The sequence below is a fragment of the Anopheles marshallii genome, chromosome 3 (assembly GCF_943734725.1).
Source record: "Anopheles marshallii chromosome 3, idAnoMarsDA_429_01, whole genome shotgun sequence".
Classification (NCBI taxonomy): domain Eukaryota; kingdom Metazoa; phylum Arthropoda; class Insecta; order Diptera; family Culicidae; genus Anopheles; species Anopheles marshallii.
In genome coordinates this window covers 47590076-47597031 of record NC_071327.1, presented here as the reverse complement: position 1 = coordinate 47597031, position 6956 = coordinate 47590076, and the positions used below count along the sequence as shown (strand labels likewise).

Genomic DNA, 6956 nt, shown 5'->3' with positions numbered 1-6956 from the left:
AAATTTTCCCAACATGTATATGGTTGTTTATAGACGTGACTAGTATGAAGCTATCACTTGAGTAAATAGCAACGTGGAAAGTTTTTTTTTCCTAGCAATATCTAGCACTGATACGATAACTGGGCATCTGTTTCGAACAAGTTCAATAAAACACTGCAACCAAACGGAATTTTAGAATTTTAACGTACATTGTTTTTACATGACCTCCAATTTACCCAATTTTTACAACGGTTGGGTCCATTCCATAGCTTTGCAAGAACCAATCAGAACCAGATATTACCTACTGGTTGAACACAATGGTTATGCTATCTGGTAAAACTAATACTAACTCAGTGCTGATAAAGCAAGCATATCCAGCACAGTATGAGAGAACGAAATCGTTTCTCACATTCACGTTCTGCCCACTCCAACGTGTTACTAGAGTCAAGCTTTTCGCTGGCACAAATAAAAAACGGTAGCAAAACTTAATTCCTTCCACCACTGGGCCACATTCCTGATCTTTCGATGTTTTATGCACACTGGTCTACCAACAGTTTCTCGCTTTTGTTGGGATAGTTTACCGGTCGAATGGTTTAATCATTGCATATTTAATTCACTTCGTTTTGTGTGGAAGGAAATCATCCCTTCCGGGACCCAAATCCGGACGCCTTCTTCCCGATGGCATTTTCCATGAGCACAAACTTTGCCGAAAATGAGAAAGATGAGAAGGAGTAAAATGTAAAAAAGGATAACAATCGTACAGCTTCTAACCATTGCTAACGGCTACGAAGTGGTCTGTTACTCACAACTCTTTGCAAAACTTTGCGAGCTTCATTGGAGCATGATTGGAAACTGCTGAAACCTCGGCCAAGATGCAATAAGATGTTAAGTTTCTTTCCAAATAGTTTCGAAATAAGTGCGGTACCCGTGCAGCGGTACTTCCGGTGCACTATTCTAAGAAATCAATTTAAAGTTTCCATCAATGGTCAACGGCGCTTGTACACGGTACCCAAGGATATTTGCTTTAATTCAGTACTGTATCTTATGCTATCACTTTTGAGACTGTATTAAAGAAAAATAGAGCATATTAGACCTTTCGATCATGAACATAAAAATAAAATTGACGACATTGGAGGACGCGCAACACTTCCATCATCGCGATTGTCCTTCCTGCTTGTAGAAATGACTGTTTAGTGCACAAATAGTGGTAAAATGTCAACAAACAACAAAACATTAACATACAAATGCTCATCGCACCTGCTGTACTAGCAGCTCCCAGGTGTACACTAAATACAAGCACATTACGATCCATCCCACAGGACAGGAAAACATCATATGCTTCATGTTATTTTATTGCGCTTTCCTGCACCACAACGATTTGTTAGCATCGGTTGGCCCGGGTAGCAATATTGAATCTGCCACCTGTCTATGGTGCTTCTCATATTGTGTGGAGTTTTCGCGAAAACAAACAATCTACTCCACAGCTGCTACCGAACTATGCGCACGTATTTCATCTTCACTGGCGTTGATACCCAGCACGAGCCGCAGCATCCTGTGCTGCTTCGTCATTTCACCAATCACTACGACAAATGTTTGTTCGTGGAGTAGTCGTTAGTGCAAGAGTACCTGTGACGGAGTCAATTTGTCACACCATACATGCGTGGAAAGTTTTGTGGGATAAAGTTTGCACTAAGACGATTTGCGCTATTTCCGATCCCCTTCGGGTTGTCATTCATTTGGCTGGGCGGTACCTTTTCGGTGGCACTCAACGCAATTGTGTTTGTTCTAGCAAACAAGTAAGTATACATCGTTTTCATATATTTATTGGTACTACAAGTCAGCTATGTTTGAAAACTAATGTTACCAGCATAATATGGACAGGAACGTTAGATCTCATATGTCTTATGTGAATGACTATCGTATCTGTAATATGCATTGCATCCTAATATTTGGACTTTCTTTTTTCGTTCGAACGGCCATGTCGTATCCACTTATTTTACCACGTAGCCGCATAGAATAGTGCGCTACGGGGGATCGGTCTGGATGGGATTTTGGTCTGGTCCGTTCGTGTGAAGATCGGCGCCGCTATCTTCATGCGACCGGGCCGCCCCTATTTGAACATTGTTTTTTTTTTCATGTCATTGTATTGATTATGAAGAAAATACCCCTGAGGTTTGTTGTTTACTCCGAGAAATTAATATGACAAACTTTATAATAATCCAGCCCAATCCAGCCCAATGAAACTTCCACTAAATGATTCATCTCTAAGCTCAGTGAAACATTTTTCATCACTTTTATGCTGCATTATAGTTTATTGTTGCCCCGGTTGAAAACTATTTAAAGAATGAAAAATGGAATTGTTTCGCTAACTAGTTTTATACTACTGACTGACTTGACATCACCATTGATGAAGGACATTCTTAGCAGAACAGGATTCTGTTGAGTGGAGAGAATCACAATTTGAATCTTTTTTTTTATATATTATTTATTTATTACAGTGTTTCGTTACATATATAACCAGGAATATCGACTTAGTTGCTTAGCAAAAGTTGCTTTTCAGCAAAATTAATTTGATAGGCAAGTAGGCCGTTAATAGTTATAGGGCCATTGTTTAATAACGGAGCTGCTTTTATTTCTTGTTTAATTGCCTTTTTAATGTAATTAAATAACCAAAATAACTAAAATTAATTTCATCTAGCTTAACCGAAAAATTTCATTTGAATGACTATGGCGGGAACAAAGTGTATTGATTTTTACTTTTTCGTTCGCAATGATAATCATGTCATTCAATGCCATACTACTACATTGTTGATATAAATCTTCTAGCTTCGTTCTAGGAGGAGTATTAATGACCATTCTAAACCCCACCCTGTTGAAGGCAACCTGAATTTTCTTGAAATTTGTTATCGTACAAGTATGCCACAATGCTAACAATTCGAAACTATTCTTTCATGTGTTTAAAAGACGAAAGTTAATTTCGACAGAAAAATAAGAAAGTTGAAGTTTTCAATGGACAATCAATTTTTAAACTAAAACTATGTCATGCCTTTTTGGTACGTGGTCTCATTTTTTTCCTGATGCACCGTTTGCGACTTACTTGATCACCCAGTGATAAGTCCATATTTGTTTGTAATTTCGCTATCTCATTTACTATTTATTGAATACCCCATGCGTACCAAACAAGTTCACACATAAGTATTTATTTTTGAAGGTTTACAGTACATATAGTGCGAAACCATGAAATATCTTCTGTATGTTACCCATTCAATGGCAAGCAAAGGGATAATATCTTCGATTGTATCAAGAAAATGTATCACAATATAAGGCATTTCTATGCATTCACTGACGAAATAAGAATTTTATAGAGTCCATACGCTTTTTTCTGTCCATTCTACCAAAAAAAAGGTAAAGACTTATCGGGATGAAAGTAATAGGCTCTTTTCAACCCAAAGTTCAAAATCGGTACGGGATGGTACGTTTTATTTTATTTTTTTGTTGGTTGCTACATTCTGTAAGCCGTACGATCGGTTTACAATATCAAAGAAAAAAGCCAATATAGCTCCACTAACCGTAAGAAAGTGCCATGAAAGAAGTTTTTACACGTACATAAATAAGTTGCCAATACCGATGACCACATTATTCCTTTCGCCCGAAAGGATGTGTCACCGTCGTGCCAGAGCGTTGATCTACGATGAAAAGAAAGTTCACCGTTTCCTGACTCGCAAACATCGGTTTCCTGCAGGTCATCGTGTGCCAGTGGGCAAGCTAGTATCGGGTTCTGATTCGGTTCACTCTCCACTCACCGAGTAAGGGGAGATCTGGATTTGCGATAAACTTTGCGACCGAATCTTTGGCTGAGCACCGGTTGATAGCATTCAGCGCAGATCCCCGTCGTCAATCCGTATATCAGAGCTGCTTTATCAGGTCCACTGGAAAAGGTGCGCTTTTTTATGTGTGGTTACTTCACGACACGTCATAAAAACAGAAAATCGAATGTCGCAAAACCCACCTTCGTGCAACGTTGTTAGAAAAGGTCACAAAACATAATCTCAGATTTCCGTGCGGAGGTTTTTTTCCGGGCTTTTTTGTTGCTCTGCCTCAGTTTGCTTAGCTTACATGGGCAGAGTAGAGTGTTGACATCCTGGTTCTTTTTTGCCTATTCACGGTCAACGAAAGTTCGGATACGGAAGTTCATTTTATCAGTCAAACAGTGCCCGGTATCGATGGGCTCACTGTAATTAGCGTCGAAGCATAACATGGTTTTTAGGAGCTCTGCTACTATTTCTAAGAAAGACACAATCTAATGGGATAAGGCAAACAGGTTTGTGTTCCTGTTTGATGTTTCCTCTCAGTGTGTTTATCCAATGTTGTCGTTGTTTGATAACAATGATCCGAAACAGGAGCTTTTCTTTAAAAAGCATCCAATTAGCTGTAGAAGCTGCAAGTAAAATTAAAGCGCAGTGTGGGCGTCTTGCCAGAGCGAATTTTATGTTCGTTGTCACAAAAAGAAAAGTACGCTGCAGCATTCGGTTAAAAAAGGAATACATTATTGAATGCTCGCCAGTAACACACGTGTCTACACGGGCGTGAATAACTCTTCACCGTTTCAACCGAAGCGAACCTGTCAGTCGTCTGGCGTTTGGTGATGTTCCGCAGCATGCCATGCAAACTTTAATCTAGCGGTGAGTAGAAAAATTCAATCAAAGCACCCATCGTTCACCGTCAAAACGCGCTTGTTACCCCAGGCTGGTAATGTGGTGCACGGAAAAAGTTTCAACAACATCATGAAAAATTCGCCGAACACCGGTCCGTCCGTTCCGATACCAACGAACCGTGAGCTTACCGTCAGTCTCATCGGCTCGCTAATCCGCTTTGCGATCGATGTTCCGCAAGTCCTTCGACGGCGCGAAAATCTTTCGCCCGATAAGCTGCTTTTCCTGCTTCTTCCGATCGTGCGGAGCCTCGGTAAGCTAATCGACCGCATCCGACACAGCTCATCTGTCGTGGGCAGAAATGCATCGAACGGTGCTGGTTGCTTTGCACCATCCCGCGGCAACATGCACGGCCTGCGTGCATCAAACGCCGCGAGTACCACCAACCCACGGCTTCTCGAGCGCTCAGACAATGGTACAGCTGTGCCGGTACTACCAGCCATACCGCCGGCCGCGACTCCGACCAGCGCAATGTGGCAAGCGGCACGGCAATTCAGTGCTCCGCTCAATCTTCAGCATCAGCGTCGGCAGCAGCAGCAGCAGCATGGTCCGTGCAGCATGGCGTCGATGCTAATGAGCGACGAAGATGACGAATCCACTGTTGGCTTTGAGATGGAGCGTAGCACCTCACACCATCCCATACCACGGCGACAGGTTCTTCGGCAGCGGGATGGTAATTATGCGATTCGCGAAACCACAGATACGCGCGGCGCCGATGGCACGTTTCAGCGTATTACCAAAACCATCAGCGGCCCGGACGTGATGATACTGACGAACATTACGAGCCAGCTATCGGAGTTGCCGGCGCTGTTGCCAAAGGCGGTAGGGCGCGAGTCTGTGAGACAAACTGAAAAGTAGGTGTGAATCCTGGTGTGGACCGGTGTGAACAGGTTGCTTGTTCGCTGATGGAAACTTCAACTATGAATCCGACGTGAAATGAAACAAAGGTAAGCGTGCTCAACGTGAAATTTATCTTTAAAATCATTATGCCCACATTATAATGCTTTATGCTGCAATAAATCGTTGAAAATACCAACACACAAAAGTCAATAGAGAGGATCACTTTAAGCAAGCTAGTAGAAACTGCCTGCGGAGCCTGAAGAATATAATAATTTTAATTTGTTCTAATGTTTCCTTTCCAGGAAAATCAATTTACAGCCTCGAGACTCAAGAAGCTTCTGTACCACCTGCCTATGTCTGCCGGAGAAAACTGCACGGAAGGAAGTGAGCTTGCCAAATCAAATCGATTTTGTGCGCCAGAACGCAAACATTACGAGCAACGAGCGGACCGTTATTACATTAAGCATGTGCCGAAGATTAATGGCGTTGTTTGTGGCTAGTACCAGGCAGCACCTTTCGGGCCTTCAAATCCTACGCGCAGTGGTCTCGCACCGCTTCACTCACTCACCCGAAATTTACCACCATCATCAAATCGCACACTGTCGAACCGTTACCGCTTTGGGTTTCGATTTTTCCGTTTCCCGGATCTCGTTTTGCCGGTTCCGCTCGGCTTACCATTCGAACGGAAACTAATAAATTAGCTCTTCCGTAACAGTTGTTAGCCAGCTGACCATGTCTGGCCAAAAACTCTAAGACGCTCTCCCACGGGATTGCAATTTTGTTGGGCGCGTGTGTGTGTGTGGTTATGTTTTCCCCCTACCATCTCTCGTTTGGACAATGATATTTCTTGTGTTTTCGCGAAAATTCAAGTTAAGGAGCTTTTTGTGTGTGTACGTACACGATACAGGATGGTTTAGGTAGAAAATGAAACATACAAAAGGATAGTGAAAGTTTAAACGGATTTGCAAGGCGTATACAGTCGATATTAATAATAAATTTCAAGTCTAAATAAATTCAATTGTTGTACGACGAGTAGCCACACGGTAGGAAGTGTTGTATGAACAATTAGACTGACGTTTTTTTCATAGTAGTTCGATTTATTGTAGCAATTGGATGTTTTTTTTAAAGAATTTTATTCAATAAATTCTTCTTCACAGGAATTAAATAATGAAAAGATTAATTGAGGAAATCAATTTCAGGGAATTAAATATGGACCCTTGGTATAGTTGGCGACTGAGCCAGTCTCTTACATGACAGGATCGTTCCATTCGTTTAAGTAGTCAAAATTGTTTTAGCTAGCCTACTCTGACAGGAATTAGCTACCATGCAGTTATGAGCTATTATGAGAAGAAGAGCTAGTCAACAATTCACGAGGGATTTTTTCAGCTACATGGTGTTTATAGTATTTTTTCCATTTAAGGTAGA

At 41.5% G+C, this 6956-nt stretch overlaps 1 pseudogene; it reads left to right on the top strand.

The window, feature by feature from the left end:
- Nucleotides 1–296: 296 nt before the first annotated feature.
- Nucleotides 297–5549, top strand: LOC128712708 (uncharacterized; annotated as a pseudogene).
- The last annotated feature ends 1407 nt before the right edge of the window (nucleotides 5550–6956 follow it).